Source organism: Cydia fagiglandana, chromosome 5 (assembly GCF_963556715.1).
Source record: "Cydia fagiglandana chromosome 5, ilCydFagi1.1, whole genome shotgun sequence".
Lineage (NCBI taxonomy): Eukaryota > Metazoa > Arthropoda > Insecta > Lepidoptera > Tortricidae > Cydia > Cydia fagiglandana.
Window position 1 is genome coordinate 14,800,128 of NC_085936.1, and position 20,136 is coordinate 14,820,263.

At 33.6% G+C, this 20,136-nt stretch overlaps 1 protein-coding gene across 1 annotated transcript in view; it reads left to right on the forward strand.

The window, feature by feature from the left end:
• LOC134664562 (frataxin homolog, mitochondrial) overlaps positions 1-20,136 on the forward strand; it is a 180,504-nt gene that overhangs the window by 128,500 nt on the left and 31,868 nt on the right. The window lies entirely within an intron of this gene.

Here is a 20,136-nt window from a genome sequence, read left to right on the forward strand (position 1 = left end):
TAAAGTAGCAGGCTGCATACGTTTAATAAAAATTCGCTTCATGCATTGGTAAATGACATGAAAATGACTTAGCAGAGTACTTACCTACAGGCGTAGCCTAGATGACAATCGTCAATGATAAACATCAATCGAATAAAAAAACCGGAATGACCGATTGCGAATGAAAATATACGTGGCCATTTCTATATTATTTGATTTTTAATTGGCATTTACGACCGACATACGATTTCATTTTGGCCAATTTTATACCTAAGTACTACTCTTTCTCGTCAGTTCAGTAAAAAATCATTCATATTTCATTTCGGAAACAAGTGACATTCAGTGGTTGTCAACTGTTTACGAATTGGTTAACACGGGGCGTATTAAGGGAACACGCCAAGCGATTTGTCTTATCAGGATTACGTAACGTATTCAGCGAAGTTTCATTTGTGACGGAAACCTTGATAAGAGTTGTTTTTCCTATAGTTTATGAAGCATTCGCTTCAAGCAAACCAGCATAAGTTGTAATATTGAGATCGGTGACAACTATCCATAATTCGAAGATCAACGTTAGACTGGTTTACTTATAAGGAGGCGAAATGCACGGCAAGCGAAGACAAAAACAACCAAGGAGTTAGCGGCGTGAGGCGACGGAACGCGAACATAGCTATGCATTTAAATTACGGATTCGGTGCAGGAACAACGATTTATACAGTATTGAGAAAAAGGTTGGCAACTTGCGGTCTTTTGATGCCCACAATGTAACACAACTCTGCCGTTACGGAGGGATCAAGTCATTCTTCTTTCTTACCGGCAATGACCGACATTGCGTCACATTAAGCATTATTTACGGGTCAAAACCTTTCAGGTAGATGGGCATCTTTTCTGTGGAAGCTACAATAGTTTACAAATTGGTGAGATCATGCTAAGCTCTCGTCATAGGTACCTACAGCTTTTAAGAAGTATTTTGTTAAAATACTTGTTTGTTTGTTTAATAAATTTATTTACTTAGTATAAATTTTACAAAAATATTTACTTATCTAGTGTACATTATAATCCTAGACAGTAAAATCAGAGAAATAAGATAGTTTTCTGATCTAGTTCGCTCACTATAAACTTTAAAAATAAGCCAAGGCCTATAAGTCTTTACTTTTTTTAATTACACTGATGAATCTTTAGTATTACGATATATATAGGTATGTAAACACAACATAACTAATTGACTATGCTTGTTTTGGAGAACTCGCATTTATTACATGTAGGTTTAAAATACTTGTATGGTTTGAGCTAGAAAAGTTAAGGAATATTACATATACGTATTAATAAATAATAAATAATAGCCGTAAACTTATCACTCAGTATTCTCAATTTATATAACAGACACTTACCTAATCATTGGTAATTTCTATGGACATAACAAAAGAAAATGAGAGAATAATTTCTTACTTAAGTTGAATCTACATTTTAGGTACATAAAGATTTTAAAGGATTCCTGGGAAAATAAGCTTTCTAGGAATACAGCACTCAGCAGAATACAGCAGAATAGGTATTCTTTATTTTTTTAATGTGGCAGAGACTAGACTATAAATTAAGCAGGCGAGCACACAGGCAATTCAACTTGTTTGTTGTTCAAAACACCTGATTGCAGTAATTTGCAAGTCTTTAGAAAACTTAATAAAAGTGTACCTTTAGCCTCCAAGACTAATTTAGGAGGAGAAACAGGCATGCATAACACCACCGACACTAAACTCGCGTTAAGCCGACTGCGGGTGCACTGAGCCACACAAATTACATTTTAATATTTTACAACGCTTACACCCGTGCGAGAAAATTATACGTCGTCGTAATTTTGTGCTTGAGCTATGGTGGCGTAATATGTGAAGAATGACTCGGCTGTTTTTGGCGATTTTATTGCGCTTGCTTTGTTTAGCGTTATACCAAAACAAAAGAGTGGAGCGTCCTTCGTGAGCAAAAACGCTAACGTATTCTCTCTTGTTCCGTCAGCTTTACGTGCTCAAAAAAACGGAGATAACTTTTTCTCAGTGTGTATTAACAAATATTACTTGTTCGAAACTAACTTATTTAATTAATTTTAAACGTACCATTACATAGACGAATGCACTTTATTAAAGCCCGTCCTTCACGGCTGCAAAAGTCAGTTTGCTCCATGTCTGTATCTTTATAGATCGTTTTTTTTAGCATTAGAAAAAAGGTAAACAATCTTGATGTGTCTTTTAATTGAAAAACACATTTTAAAAATAAGTTACGGCAAATATGTAACAATTATTGAATATAATACGATCAATTATATTCTTCTGCTTTCATAAGTAATAGTTTTTGATATTTAAAGAAGCGTTTTTCAATAAAAAGACATGTCAAGATCGCTTACCTTCTTGCAAGTTATTTTTAATGCTAAAAAAAACGAACTATAGGTATTTAAATAAAAGTAAACGAACAATTTGTACATCTTCGGGTAGTTATAACATTTATTGTTTAACCGACCAATTACAAAATCGCCTGTATGTCACTGAACGACCTGACTTTAACCTACATTTTTTGATCGTGTAATGTTTTCATCTACTCTCAACTGGCTTAAGAAGTCATTTGAGGGTAGATTTTGTTTACTTTTAAAGTACGTAAAGATACAGAGTATCACGCGTATTCGGGAAACGAGATAATCACAAGATCTAGAGACGATATAGAGATCAACTAGATTTACATTAGATATCGACTAGATGTGACGTGGATATCTAAGTCATAACTTGTCGAAATCGTTCAAGAGGACCTCCAGAATCGCGGAAACGTCAAATTTGACATATCTATCTTACAAATATTTTTAAATTATCCATATCGTAACTTGTTGAGGTCTAGTAGAGATCTAATTCATTTTCCGAATCGAGCCGTAAAGCTCTGGATATTGCTGTTGACGTGATGCACTATTATTTAAAATAGTCAGTTATATCTAATCGACCAACAATTAAGAAAATAAATGAAAGTTACGAGTATGCTTGCAATGTATTTTAACCAACTATAGTCCAAGTATCCATAAGTAGGTAACCTCCCTTCGGTATCACCGCCTGAGGTAAAGGCACCGCTGAATACTAAGTATTCGTAAGAGTACGTGGCGTGGTCACCCGTCCCGAGGGAAATTAGCTACTTTTACCGGTAACTAGTAATAGTAGCCCACGACCGCACGGTTACCGGTTTAATTCATTTTGTATCCCTTTATTCAACACTGCAGATACCTACGCCTGAATTTACATATTCCATAATTGCGTTTGGCAACGTTAACGTAATTATATTTTAACCCTTTGATGAATGTTTTAATCAATGTGTAAAAAAAGATTTCCAGTTTTGAAATATAATGAAATAGGTGCAATATTTAATTTAAACTAGTACATACTTATTAATTTTTACTAAGTGTAACATTTTTTAAGTGTAATTTTAAACGTCAAACTACTATGAAATTATGACGTGTAAATAACACTTGCACTGCGTGGGCTATCAAAATCGCTGCAGACTCTTCTTGGTCTAACCTTAAGAAGATAATTATTTTCTCTTGTGTCGAACCGCCAGTATAATAAAAGCATTAAAAAATGCAAAACTCAAGCGGGAGTGGCCTGAAAGGTCCGGCTCTCCGGCTGTTTGTTCTTAGAGTTTTTGACTTTATAATGTGTGTGAAAGCTGGGGCGATGTCAGCACATTAATCAACAAACGCAGCACGGAATGGCCTCTTCCATTATTATTGTCAAGAGTTCGTGAATTAACAAGAATAATATACTTAATTATCTTTTTATTCGTTGCATATATTTAAAATTTTATTTATTTATTTATTTATTTAGTTTAGAAATTTAATTCAGGCAACAAGGCCCATATTACAAATACCTTACAGACTAACATACATAATGTATTTTATAAACTTAAAACTAAACACTATTTAGTCGACAAAACGGCGTGGCTCCGTTGCATCGGCTGCTCTTGTGTCGGATTCGGCAGTTTGCCCCGGAACCTCCGAAACACGACACCTTTCGGCCAGAAGTCGGCGCACTCGATGGTCTCCTGCAGTGGTCGCGGCACGCGCACCACAAAAGAGTTGAAGTGCACGTAGTGGCGCGATCGAAGCTGGAACACCCTCAGCGTGTAGCCGGTCTTCTGGTGTACATACTCCACCACTTCAGCAGCCGTGGCTGCTAAAATTTATTTGTATTTAAAAGCTAATGTATAAAAACTCTTCTTGACTATTTTTTATTTTGCCAAATGGCTGACTGGTAGAGGATGATCTGTGACTTTGGTTCGGTTTAATGCGTATTAAATACTAGTACATATATACTCATATTGGCCGTTAGCTTCTTTTTAACCAATTGTAAACATAAACACATACAAATTCTTGAGTTCTCAAATGCAGTTCTAATATTAGGCCATTGATTCCAGTTATTATAGTAATGGCAGCAGTCAAATAACCTAGTTAGAAGTTTCGAACAGGTACAAAGTAAGTAATTATAGTCAGGAATACTTAACTTTACAAAGCCTGAGCTCAACATGCCCTTCATAATCTGCAGGAACAAAACTATACCTTGTGTTGGAATATTAGGTATAAGCAGGCGTGTCTCACTCCGCGATTTCGTCGCTTTGCTACAGGTAGCTAAAAGTACATCCGTTCGGCCCCAATTTTGGGGTTTGCCATAAGCCGCGCGTGGCGCTGTCGCCACCTAGCGGCCATATCTATGCTGATCGTATCACACGCGTTTTGTTAGAGAGTGAGTCTTCTTTACTTAGTACTATTATTTATTCTGTGATATAAGTATACTTAGTTGTATTCAAGACATATCGCAAATGATTCCAATAGTCATCTAGACCGGAGTTAAAAAGACGTCTAAAATACCTATTTACCTTAATTAAGTAACCAACATAAAAATTATTAATAAAATCGTGAGAAACATCAAACAAAGCGTTCGTGATTCACTCCAGTGATCGTAAAGCCTACAGCCTGTTGTAATTATTCTCATATAGCCTTTTATTTCAGTTTAAAAAACAACCACCATTACGGCAGAGGCCATTGCTGAAATTTACTATTATTGCCACTTGTTTAATGTCGTTGGTAAGCGCTAAATTAGTCCATCACAACAAAATGGAACGTACAGGCTTTTATTTTTCCAGCTGGCAACATTTTACTTGTTTTTTTATTGCGAAAATAAACAAAATATATTGTGAAACCACTTCATCCTTGTGGCGAATGAGTTGTTACTTTTTAGAGTTTCGTTACTCAAAAGGAAAAAAGAACCTTTATAGGATCACTTTATTGTCCGCTCTGTCAAGTCCCTTTATCGAATGTATCGAGTTCAAATTAATCTAAAATTTTCAAAACAAACACAATCAAAAGATGCAACGATTCATGCTGCATGGTTTCATGTGTTTGGTTGTATTTAATACAACCAAATTATTACTTAAAATTAAAATTGTAGGTTGAGATTGGAGGAGGTTGGCAGTTCGAGTAATCGCGCTTACTGCGCTCTCCCTTTTTGAGGTGCCTGTATTATAAACATTTTTATTGTTGACTTAAATATAAATTTATGATATTTCTATAGGCACGTATATGCTGAAGCCGATACATTGCAATCATTAGGCACCATAATTCAACTATTTAATTTCGGTTTATTGGTCTTACGTTGAATATTTTAGTTCTGTTAAATTTAATTCTTCGTTTAATATTTAAGTACATAAAATAATACAACTGTTTAATCTGAATATGAAGATAACATTATAATAGAATATTCAAGGTAATAGAGCCCACTCATTATTATTGGCCACCGGGCTTCATTTTTAGTACATATAAGGTGGCCCTTAAAAATTTGCCAACCACATCCAAAAGTTACATTAATTCAGTAGGTAGGTAGATACTTATAGTTACTAGTTAGCTCTCCCTTGTTGTTTTCCTAACCAAACGTAAACTAATAAAACCGAACAAAAGAAATGGGTACTAGGTAGGTACCCGAATTTTGTATTTCCACGAGCTAGTACGTGAACACATTATGTGATCTGATATTGCATCTACATCAAGACAAAGTAAACAGAGGAGTATACTAGACATCGTTATTTCTTATTAACTTAGATACGACCGAAGTGTAGAATTGTAGATACGTTTGTCGCTAGTAGTTTTTAGCCCGAATTAGATTTTCAAAATTCATAATTTTTAATATAACCCATCCATCCATAGTTATCTCCATGCCGATAACTGACGGGAGATGGCGCAGGATCGAGACAACTGGCATGTACTCGTGTCGGAGGCCAAGACTCATTTTGGATCGTTGCGCCATTAAGTAAGTAAGTATAATTGTTAATAAACATTAATAATAATAGGCCTTCATCATCTGTGTCAGATGTTTTACGCAGCATCCCGACACTTACGTTCGTGGCTGTAAACTCATGTAAAGCCCTATACGAGAGAGGAATAAAAAAGACAGTCAATAATTCATGAAAACTAACCACTATATTACTTATACCTAACTATAGACACGAAACCATTTTTAGGTAGGGTTGGTTTTTGTATTTATTTCGTGAAAATAGCAAGAATATTTTTTTAAATATAACTCTCTTGTTTTTCATTGACGCGTCTATTCTTAATGCTTATTCTACTAACCCTAATATTTATACGGGCCTACTATTCCTTGCTTTATTCACAATAAAAATATAACGCCAATATCATATATTTGTCTTAACTAAACAGCCCAATGAAAATAAAACAATATAGGAACAAACAATGGCCCAATATTGATAACTAATGGACTGATGGTTCAATCGTAAAGGGGTCCACTGAGCCTGTCAGTTGTTCGGAACTGTCACCTTTTGCGTTTGACTGACAGGCTGATATCGTCCAGCGAACTGGTAATCAGTGGGCCCCTTTAAAGTCAAAAGAGCCTGCGTTTAGTAAACGTTGAAAATAACAATTATATGTCTGGGGTTTACTTTTACTTGTGTATTAATTATTTATTTATTTTATTTAAACTACATTGTACAAAATGCAAATAAAATGTACAAATGGTGGACTTAATGCCTAAAGGCATTCTCTACCAGTCAACCATAGCGCTAAACAGAGATGTAATAAAAATGGTGCAAGAAGAAAAGTATTTAATACCTAGTAAGTAGGAAGTAGTAGTAGTAGTAGTAACTAGTAATTATAATGGGGAGATCAATTCAAAATATCACTTGTGTAACAAATACGCTTAATAGAGAATAATTTGACTCACGTTGAAAGTTAATTACAGTACTTAATAGTATAGAAATAGTTGATAATATTATTTCAAAAATAAATACAGCGAAATTGCCTCGAAACATTCGAATGGATTAAGTGCCAAGAAATATCGTTATTAAAGGAAATATCCCATGAGAAATTATAGTGCGCGGCCCCTCTTTCAATTCCATTTCAATTGGCGGAAAGGCCTCGGCCCTCGCGGCGTTTAACAGAAAAACGAATAGTGGCTTTCCGAACCTCCTAATACACTCAAAATGCAGTCTAAATCTCAGCTCTATTTTCTAGAAAACAAAGATGTTTTTGGAGCAACATTACAGAAATGGAAAAGATATTGCAACGGTAACCGGTCCAAATGTCCGTGGGGCTTACGATAGATGCATTCGCGTACTAATAAAAAAGACTGAAAAAGCGGCATTTCTACCTACATGAAATTCAAGAGTAGGTATTTATTCAAAGTTTATAAAACTATTTTCCTTCAGGCAAAATACATATGGTGGAGTTTAGAACTGGTACTAAATATACTGACAACAACGTATAACCCCCGACACAGCCTGGCTGCACATAATAACATTATATAGTAATATTATATAATAGTAGATACATGGCACTGGAAAATCAGTTCAAACATTATGATGATGTTATCTATATTGCACACAATCTGCGCTTATTTTTTTTTTTAATGTAAGTAGCATTGGTTGTAACTTGTATGATAACGTAGATCACGCAACACACTGGAAACAAAACCAAATTCGTTTTGAATTTGTTAAAATAAGTAGTTATTTGTACAAAAAGAGATCAAAGTTTGATGTTTCTTCGAGTGCTTATTTTGAGTCCCGTGCAAGCGAAAGATTCTATAATAGATTCACGAGCGTAGCGAGTGAATCTGAAATGAACCCCAGCCTGAACTCTACTTATCTAGACGATGACGGCCCAAAAATACCCCAACATTCACCTCTAAATTAAAACACTTGAAAGTTTCCCTAAATTGAATACTTACCATAATTGAAGATCCTAAATCTAACCTTATCAGGACCAGGCTCCATGCATGTGTGGCTTATCTTACAAACTAAATTGGCCAGGCTTGTGATCAAGTGGTAGGACTCTACACTGTGAAGAGTAGCAACTCAGGTTCTTTAGAGAGAGAGAGGCATATTATTAAAACAACAGAATAGATTTTAAGGCATTTATTAAATGAAAAATTGATTTTATATTATTTTGATTGAGAGGATTTGTTTTTAGTTTGTTTTGTTTTAGTCCCTAAGAAGCTACCTGCCTAGCCTTAATTCCTAAAGCCTCGACCTTGGGTTCGTAACCTACTTCAGCTGGAAAAGTACCCAAAATAAAAACCAGCGAGCCTATCAACGCGATTTGTTTTAAGACGAAACGAAAATCTAAATCTCATACTAAAAGACTAAAATCTCTGAATAAATTCAAAGCTATTTGTACAAAAATTTGCAAAGCTAGGTGTCCCTACTAAAAATGAATATAAACAGAATCAATTCATTTGAATTTCTTTGACGTGAAGGCTTGCAGAAGCGAAGGCTCCATGACCGCATAGCCCCTGTAAATTTTCTAAGCAGTAGTATTCTGACAGACAATGCCTAAGTTTTACATGCTTCCTTTTACAATTTTTTCCCGCAAACAAAACCAGATTAAAGCCCATATATAAATACATACAAATAAATTATAAACTGTTCAAGTTTCAATCATTATTTATAAATGGTTATGAACACAGAATGCAGGAGAGGTTCTCTTACCCCCACAGACTTACGGCTTCGTTCAACTATCCGTTGTTCACCATATCATGAAATCTGAACAGGTTTTTGGCATACTTTTTTACGCCAGGCCTTATTCTTCTTACAAGGCTTCATTCTAATTTTATTCACATTTTATAAATCACTCAATTTTCCTTGAGCAAAAGCACATTATTTTTCATTAATTCAGTATCAAATCTCTTTAGAATCAAAATTTCCATGTTTAATAGCACATAATTTCATATTGCCATAGTTGAAGCTTTTTTATTTAAAATCACTCTATTTTAAAGAAGATCATAGAAAACAATTCATTTGCTCAAAAGTTATTTGGAAGAGATAAGTTCACCTTTATACAAATGATCAATGTTATTTTACTTGTTTTGTTTTGATTTTTGTACAATAAAGTGTTTTTCTACTACTACTTAAACAATAAAATTCGCATTGCCAAAATATTCTAAAAATAAAGACCAGTATTAAGTTTTTCAAATTAAAAGAAAACACAACTTTATGAATTTATAAACACTCACCCGGAGAATTGAAGGCTTCTATGAAGTGGGTAGCTCAGGATTCCCTGGACCCCGCTCTGATGCTCGGCTACCTGGCCCTTGTAGCTCTACAAGCAGCTCCCGTTGCCCGAAGTTGTTCGGAGAATGCCCGCTAGGGCTCAGCTGATGTCCTAGGGCTCCTCTGGACTCCAGAGGCGCCTCCGTAGATCTTCGGCGACTCGACTCCGCTGAAGGACTTCTGTCTGCTGTGGCTGGCGTCCCGGGCTGCGCAGGCTCCGCTAGGGCTCCGCCTCGGTCCCTGGGGCTTCTCTGGATCTCTTCCTTCTTCTTGGTTCTTCTCCTGGAGCTCTTCTTGGTTTGGCTGCTGTAGACTGAATGAATCTCCTAGGCTTTTGGCCCATCTATTTATACCCCCTAAATTTTGGTATTATTTTGTTTTGTTCGTAACCATGGTTACAATCGTCGACTTCGTCACCATCGTCACCATCGTCGCCTAAAATATCTTTGTACTCTTCTAACAACCTCAACATGCATTTTTTTTAGCTAAGGCGTGCAAGCAAATTTGAACTTTATATATATGAAATTAAGGTCCATTTTTCAATGACCCTGTATACTGCAAATTTTCCTATGAAAATTGTTTTTCTTACTTTTTACAAAAATTGCTAGTTTTCAATTGATTTTTTAAGCAAAATTGGATGTATTTATTTTTTATCTACGATTTTCAATAAATTTCTTCCATCAAAACTCTATACTTTTGAAGTAATGGACAAAAACAATCTAACATTTTATTTGCATGTTTATGTGGAGTTTTTTAGTATTTCCACTCTTATTTATGGCTAAAACTAATTCTTAAGCTTATAATCTAATTTTCTATGGCATTATTTAACAATACAAACACTATTTTCATGTTTTTTTTTTACAACTGAATTTTCCTTGCAAAATTCCATTAGTACTAGTAAAAATGTGATCTTTTATTATTTAAATGTCCTATTTTTATATACAATATACTTTATAAATTGACTAGAATACACTACTCTCATACTTCCAAATCCTCCTGGTCTCACAATGGCATACAAAATTAGATTTTCTTGGTCTATATTCATACATAAATACACTCAAGAATTGTATGCAAATTTTAGCTTATAAAGTTTCAATGCCTTACTCAATTACATTCTACATAAATGAATCATGATATGCTTCTATAGTTTTAACAATTATTAGCAAGAACAGGTTCTCATTTTTCAATTTATTAGCTTATTCCATATATGTATATTGAAAATATTTATTTTAATGGATCGACTAATTATTAAATTCCTATGTACCATACACATATAATGACTCATTTTACAATGAAATTATGTACTCAGTTCTCTAGTTTTGTAGTAATTAACAAAATTAAGTTTTTTTTTTATATCAAGCGAACACTAACATTGTCATACTTAGCCATAAGTGAAGTCTACAATGTCTTATGTAAACCATATATCTTTCTATCAATTTATTTATGTTTACAGTTTATATAAAACATCTCTACATACAATCAAGCTTATAATTAATTAGTTTAATGATGACAGAGAACATTTTTATTAATAAATTTATTTTCCCAATAATTCCTTTCTATGTAAAAACATCTTTATATGTAACTAAATGCCCATAACTTTGATGAACGAGCACAGAGGTCATCTGTCTCGTTTCAGTTCTCCCTTTCGAAGTTGTTTGACGTGATTAGAACGTCTGTTCTATAAACAGAAAACAATTCGCACCCCAAAATGATAAAGTTATCGATATTTCTCCCACCAAGATGTAATTTCACCCCATCTGAATAACTACCAATCACAAAGTTGATAGCATCAACAAATAGAGAGAAAAAAATACAAGTGTGATTTGTAAAAATGACCATTACTCAGTAATAACCAGTTAATCCCGAAAAATTTACAAACTTTAATGATTAAATTAAATTCATGAGTCAAAATTATAAAGAGGCCAGAATTTCCACTCTCGGATAAAGTGCACTGGTTGTGAATCAATACATTCTCTAATAGAAACTACTTATGCCCAATCGTCTGGTAACCTTAAGCTAACTTTTCTTAACATACAGATACCACGTCCACGTTGTTCGGACTGACGAGGAGACAAGGCAGTCTTCTCCAAGAATGACTATTCCTTTTATTATGTATAACCTCCCACAATAATATTCCCATGATTCAATAACCAGCTCGCAATCTTTCGCAATCCAACCAGAATTACCTTTCATGGCGTGATGTCCATATCCAATCTAAGGCAAAACAACTAATAAATACTTGAAAGTTCAAAATATCTTTCATTGATTTACCCTGAGATTGATTACAGGTGTGTAATTAAATTTGCATCATGTAGAGTGTCACATTATCAAGGATATATACCTAAAACTGGTATCTTTTAATCTAGCCTAACACCAAAATTTCCTTGATAATGATCGTTGTAATCCCTTCACGAACCCCGACCCCCCGACCCTAAGCTCAAATATTCGAAATATCCATAACCTTGATGACCATATTTTCGAACTTTGTGTCCTTAAACAGAATCTCATTTACACAAACAATTTACATTCATCGCTTCAGACAACATTCATCAACTCACAAAATCATCTTTGAATCTTGCATACATCGCTTTCGTTGTCTAACACACGGTTCTGTTCAAAAACCCAAAATCATTAAAAACATGATCAGAGTAAATAAAATTTCCTAAACACAAAAAATTCCATTTAATTTATAACTCTCAGAAAAATTATTTTTAAAAGAATCCGTAATTAACTACGTTTTTTTTTTTCTAATTACCATTGTAATAACCACCCTTTAATATTTAAGTCCCGCAAAACCCCACAATACAATCATTACAATATCGCATTTACGCAATACTCGCGTCTGAAAACTCGTTTAAATGAAATATTTAAATAAAAGGAAATCGACTACACGAGCTTTCTGAACCCGAAGTATTTTCTATTTCTTAAATAACAATATTTAATAGATATAATTCCTAAAGTGAGTAAAGCTCATAAAAATCTTTTAAAATAACTCAGATTAATTTATTAACAAAATACTTTTATACACCCTACAATCTTTTTACAAAATGCTATTGTGAGTTACGCCAGAATTCTTACTGATAAAATGAGCCAAAATTTTTCGAACTAAGTCCTATATGCGTTAAAGTATTTTAATCACGCAATGAACTTAAGCAATTATAAAATAACTTATAAACCAAGCATTTGCATCACGGCCTGCTTCCAAGTATAATCATGCTAGAATATACACATTGCTGTCCACCATACCGAGTTCCACCAAGGTAAAAACTCAATAAAGTTAGGTTATCTATGAAAAACAAGGACTATAGTCAAATCATCAAATAGTCTGTATGCTTCCATTGACTCCGAAACAAAACCTGTTTGTAATGGCAAATGGATAACACCCAGATTTCTCATCCCATGCATGGAGGCCAATAATTGTTTTGCAAGAATCACAAGATTATTACAATCAAAATATTCCTCAACTCCAGCACTTCGTTACACAAGTGTACGGGGACCAAAGATGATTTATTTTCATAAACACCCAAGGACTGACCCTATAAATTTCATACCAAGTATTCAAAACATACACCCACAACAACATTTCCAAACTCCTACAATTTAAAATGTACATGACTGTTTGCAAATCACATGAACTTGTAGCTCTTTGAAATTCTCCAATTTGCTTACTGAATAGTATTGAAACACTGGTATGTATCAGTAATGCATTTACAATACTTAATAAATGATACATGATTCGCAACCAGCCAAACTGAACCAGATTACTTATAAATGAATATATAAAACCAAATCAGGACAAGCCCACAACAACCTTAATTACACACATTATGCTAATAAGTACCAATAAACCCATTATTGTCCTATCTCAGTTCAACACCACATATTATCTTATCACACCACAACTCAAGAATAAATATTGTGTTCTACACATAAATAAATACTTCACTAGGATTCGAACCCATACTATAACAAAAGTTTTACTACATAAAGTTTACAGTTCTGTACACAACTTAAACAACTCTACATAGTAGACTCCCGTCTAGTATAAACTCCCTTTATTAATGAACACTCCCTTTATTATTTTATTTCTTCAGGCTATGTGTTCTGTAATTGCTAGATCTTCCCACTTCCATATCATTTCCAATTCCTTATAGCTAGAACAAATGTGCTACTATATTTTAATGAGGTCCGTTCTGAATATAATATTAGCCCTTAACACCTGACTTTCTTTTCTTCCTTTAAATTGAACTGTTTTAAATCCCAGGCTGTCTTCAATTTATTAGTTTGTATTCCGAAAGCGTATGAAGATAAAATTTACAACATACTGGTCCGATGGTTCGATAGTACTTTATAATCGCACAAACTGTGCAGTACTTCAGCAATCATTGTGGAACTCTATTGAATTTCTTTTGTAATACAATTTTTATTGTTTAGTCTACAAATTAAACTTTTTAATCGGTCATTATAATAAAATTCCCTTAAAACGTTTATAGATATTGATCGTTTTTTTTTTTTATTAGTCATCCTTTGCAAAAATTTTTTATAAGTTTATTGTTCTTCTGACGACTATTTTATAATTTAACAATGTTAACTAACTATATACATTAAAACTAAATCAACTTAAAGTAATAAAAATAAAAATTTTAATGTGTCTAAAGTCTGTTTGATTTCAAAATCATGCTATCCCTGTTCAACTCTAGTACCAACTCTCAAAATAAAAGTATGAGTATAGTTTCCTTGTTCCTTTTTTACTGACAAGATTTGTTTGACCCAGTATAAACAAAATATTTAATAGATGTTATAAAAGAAAAGTCTCTCTTTTTTTTTTTCATAGACAATCAATTTTACTTTCAAAATCTGTCGCGCCTTTTTCTAAATTTTCCCGCCATCTCTACTTGTGCAATTTACTTATAAATATATCTCTGCCAAAGAAGTTCCTCCGGAAGCTCAAGCCCCTGAGGCTCTCCAAGATGACCTTCCTCCTGGAGCTCTGGCCTATGTGGCTCCCGAGGAGATACATAATTTCTATTTCATTTCCATTTCTAGTCCGGTTAAACTGTACCACAATGGAAAGCCATTCCATTTATATAAAAGGTCGGTTCTGGCGTTCTGCCGGCCCTGTCATGGCATGTTCGCTTTGCTCGCTTGACTCACTTAGTCCTTGTAGTAAAATATTCTCAAAGTCATTGCTCTTTTCCTTCGCTTCTTCATTTTGCTCTGATTTAATCGTTATTATGCATTGCTCATAAAAAATCCAAACTTATGTCTCATTTCTTTCTTGTTTCACAAATTAATTTTATAAGTTAAAAGGTATCCAGAGAGCCTACCATAGAGTCTAGATCTTCATATCTCGTCATTGGTCGGTTAAGCTCCAATCAAGTTTCCATTTGTCTAATTGTCTTAAAAGCCTCTATAGACGTTACGACGTAAAAATCTTGATAATATTTTTTTTATATGCACATTTTCAAACACACTTTAATATTTTACACTAAATAGAAATGAACATGAACACACACACCCACACACTTATACACTCACACTCGCGAACGAATCTTAATCACTATCACTCACTATTACCACTATTATCACTACACTTTTGTTACAATACATTTTTAGAATTGATGTGATAAACACTCTTCACGTAATTTTTCCTTATCTATTAATTACAAAATGGTCTTTGTTAGAAGGAGATAGAAACAAATACAAAATCGCACTTATTTTTCACACTTATTATACACCACGAAATCTTGAACAGACGCCAACATTATTATGAGATAGAGTTTTCCTTGTCCCATGTTTATTCTCCTACAATCTTTGTGTCAAATTCAATTATTGTTTCCAATAGCGTTCTAAGAATCCTTCTTCTCTTTCTCCCTCTATACATGTCTCTTTCTTGCATACATAAGCATGACAGTGATTAGTATTCATTTTTGACTGCAACAATTTTGCTTTGTTATGATTTACATTTCTCTTCGCAATAAATTCTCCCTTTATGATTTTTCTTCTTCTATGGACTGCTATATAAATTTCCTTTATTGTTTATTTTTCTTTTATTTATTTTTTCGCCACTTAAACACTATATAACACACCACTCGAACATTAATAATATAAAACCGCACGCAATTTGATGTAAGAACTGTAGAGCCCTTTAATCCAACATAACGAAACAAAACGCAAACGTGAAACAAAACGCAAACGTTTCAACGCCATTTTGTATCTTGTTATCTATGGTACGTTTCCTATTCCATTTTCGCCACTTTAAAACGTCAATTTGAGATTGTATTGACTTCAGTGTGTCCCTTTCTTTTATGGTACTGAAGAAAGAGACGTGAGAGCATACTACCGAATCTAATTTTGATTTACGTATCGTGGTGATATTACCGCTAGAAAATTATGTCCACTCATACAAATGTCAAATGTCGTAATGGAGAAATAAAAAGTTTCTGTTTGAATTAATATTTGTTTAAAATGTTAAAACGTTTGAGAAAAACAAGTGAGTATACATTTTAGAGATTGAATATTGCTTAATTTTTAATAAAGCCGTATAAATAGTTGTATGAAATTATGTACGTTGTTCCTAACCTCCAATGATTGGTTTTTGTTTTGATTCCAGATTCAAATATTATTTACATGACTACAATACGATTTTGCAGCAAACAATGAAGGAAATAGTATCTATTTTACTAGGATAATAATTACAAAATGCAGTCCAAGAAGTTAAAATGACTACAAAATCAAGGTTGTGAAAATTACCGGTACGTATTGTTTTTAATTGTAAAACATTATCTAAACCGAGTTATTGTAAATATATTAACTGTTTAACCCTTAATAAACAAGCTTTATTTTATTTCTAACACTCATACTTTTGATTTTATAAACTTGTTTTGTTTTTCAGGTTATGCAACAACCTATGAAAACTTGATCCACTAAAGATGTGTGTATCTAAATTGTGCTTCAATCAGCTTAGTATGGAACAAATGGAATTAATTTGTTGTAAGTACAAAACTATCTATACCTCTTGTAAATAAGTGATTTCTGAGTCAAGAAAACTTCATGATGTCAAATGTTACAAAAGAAAACATCCATATATATCTAAAAAAAGACAATAAAATTGTACCAAAACCAAGCTGTTGAAAATCAAACGTTATTTTAGTATGACAAGATGAACTCTATTGTTCATTATTTTATTAAACCTCATTACCCTATTCTGTTATATGGACTGTTACCCCGTGATATAAAATACTTACACTAAACTCTTTGATCTTGTACCTTTTTAAAACACCTTGATCATTTATTTTACTACATAATTTCAGATCAACAAAAGCTGATAGAACATCCATTCGCCGGCGTCTCAAGCTTTCAATCTAGAAATCATTTTGGAGATCCTGTTCTGCGCTAATGATATCAAGCCGTCAACACCCTCTATCAACACGCCAACAACTTTGTGCTGACAACACCTCTCTCTTCGCTCCAACAACATCAAGCTAACAACACCTTTTTGCTTCAATACAGAAGTCAAACATGTAGTCCTATATAATGAAGCAACTACAACAATACAGCTGATGCAGTGCGGCAGGAACACAATCTAAAATAATTGAAGCAACCTAGAATGGATAGATACATCTACTGAAAGATAAAGAGAATGTTGCGCTGCTCCTGCTCCATAAATCCTGTCCGTTGTCACGTGACTGCTTTCCTTCTTCAACCCATTGTAAATCTGTCCTATCTTATATCTACAAAACGTGGAAAGTGACTAAGATTTTAGCCCTTCAAGCTACGCCAACATATCATCAAGGTTGACTCTCCACATCTTCCTGATCCAAACCATTTAAACAAAAGTCCTGTGAAACTTGGCAAGGTATTGTCGACGCCTGAGCTACAAACAGCTGATCTGAGTTGGAGGGATGCGAAACGCTAGGTAGGAGTGAGGAGAGGAGGAGGATGGTGCTGTCTCACAAAGGTCCGCCGTATCAATGAAGCTCCATAGGACAACAATAACAACAATCTGTGAAATAAAATGCTAACAAACGCTTATCAATGACGCAACACACCTGTGTTTCAAGTCAGAACAAACGCAGCGACAGAAATGAAGATGAATAAAATGACTTATCTCAAAGAAGAATACTAATATCATAACTAGAATGTTCAGAACTCAAGTTCGATGTAATCCAAAAGGGTATTAAACAGTTTTTATTTATATAAATTTAAGTTATTAAAAGTAAGCATGTATGACTGTATGCTCTATCAATGCTATTAAATCTAACTGAACCTAACATGCATACATACATTCTTACATTTTTTTGTAATGACTAAATTTGAACTAGTAAATAACTGCCCTTATGCTATGTATATAACCAGGAAATGGCAGAAAATTACTAACTGAATTCCCCCTATAAACTGTATATTTGAAATCTTTATTTCCAAACTTATTACTCTAGTTTTATGTCAACTGTTAACCAGATACTGAGACCAATTAACTCAAGCAATAAACATTAATTTAATTTATTTTTCTGATTTCAGAATGTATTGATCAACAAGGCTGCAAAGGAGCAAACTCGTCTGTTCCAGTATGACCAGCCTAAGGTCTACTGACTCGATACTACTACAAAATGTCAAATCTACAGACTACTAAAGAAGAATTTATTTTATATGTTAAGCAATTAATGATGTCTGTAATATGTGACTGAAATTTGTTTTCTGAACATCAATAAAAACGATATTTTACATTATTCCATACCCTATACATTATAATTTTGTGTGCTAGCCTTGATAACTGACTGATATTTTTCTATAATAATCAAAGCCCTTTCTTTTAACTTTTTCATCCTATGTATTACTTCCACATTATGTATCTAGATTTTACAGAATAACAGAATAAAATGTGGCAAATGTGATAACAATCACTTATTTTTTTGCCAAATATATAAAGCTCAAGACTAATTCACAAAATTATCATTACCCAGTATGAAACGTGGTTCCCAATATATTTATCTGCCCATAGACATGTTCATGAGTATCCTAAATACGACTGAACAAATTTTGATATAACCAACTTAGTTTAGATATAATTTAGAGATCATTCATGAAGCATAGAGGGCTGCACAGAAGCTCGCATCAATGAGCAAGGCTCATTGATGTAAAGCATAAATAAATGTGAAGTTTGAATGGCCAATGTAGCCCATAAAATGGCATTATGTTTCCAATGCAGACCCCTATAAATTGGAGCAAATTTAAGGCAATTATCAGCTCGCTAGACCGTATTGTAATCCTGTTTTTTTTTTTTCAAAATCCCCGCTTGTATAGAAATTGAATGTAAAACGGATATAATGTTTGTATCTAAATAAATGAATATCGCTTTAAGTAGTTAATTCCTTTAAGTTATTTAAACTGAAAATGCTAATACTTTCAATTGCAAAAAATAATTGATACATGAACGAATTTTAACCTAAAAAAATCAGTTGTCATTTTTACCGCTAAATTGCATTCGATTGCAAAGTTGTTTTTTGTTTAGTTTAATAGTAAATAAACTCTTAAATATTGTACAAATCGTGAGTGAAAGTAATTATACTGACTAAATGGAAATGCAGTGCTAGTTAAGTGCTGTGCAAAGTGTAAAGTGAGGAAAAAGTTATGTGTTTAAAGTCATCAACAAGTAGGTACAAAATAGTCAAGTTTAACTTTTCTCCTTCCCAATAGCTTCAATAACACACCTCTCATTCTCTCTCCGTTAACACGTACAACAACTGAAGCCACACATCACATAAAGCCAAGGACCCAATAATACTAATAACCTAATCATAACACCCATATAACACCGGTAAAACCCCTTATTTTGGTCACGGGCACCAACTGAAATGAACCCCAGCCTGAACTCTACTTATCTAGACGATGACGGCCCAAAAATACCCCAACATTCACCTCTAAATTAAAACACTTGAAAGTTTCCCTAAATTGAATACTTACCATAATTGAAGATCCTAAATCTAACCTTATCAGGACCAGGCTCCATGCATGTGTGGCTTATCTTACAAACTAAATTGGCCAGGCTTGTGATCAAGTGGTAGGACTCTACACTGTGAAGAGTAGCAACTCAGGTTCTTTAGAGAGAGAGAGGCATATTATTAAAACAACAGAATAGATTTTAAGGCATTTATTAAATGAAAAATTGATTTTATATTATTTTGATTGAGAGGATTTGTTTTTAGTTTGTTTTGTTTTAGTCCCTAAGAAGCTACCTGCCTAGCCTTAATTCCTAAAGCCTCGACCTTGGGTTCGTAACCTACTTCAGCTGGAAAAGTACCCAAAATAAAAACCAGCGAGCCTATCAACGCGATTTGTTTTAAGACGAAACGAAAATCTAAATCTCATACTAAAAGACTAAAATCTCTGAATAAATTCAAAGCTATTTGTACAAAAATTTGCAAAGCTAGGTGTCCCTACTAAAAATGAATATAAACAGAATCAATTCATTTGAATTTCTTTGACGTGAAGGCTTGCAGAAGCGAAGGCTCCATGACCGCATAGCCCCTGTAAATTTTCTAAGCAGTAGTATTCTGACAGACAATGCCTAAGTTTTACATGCTTCCTTTT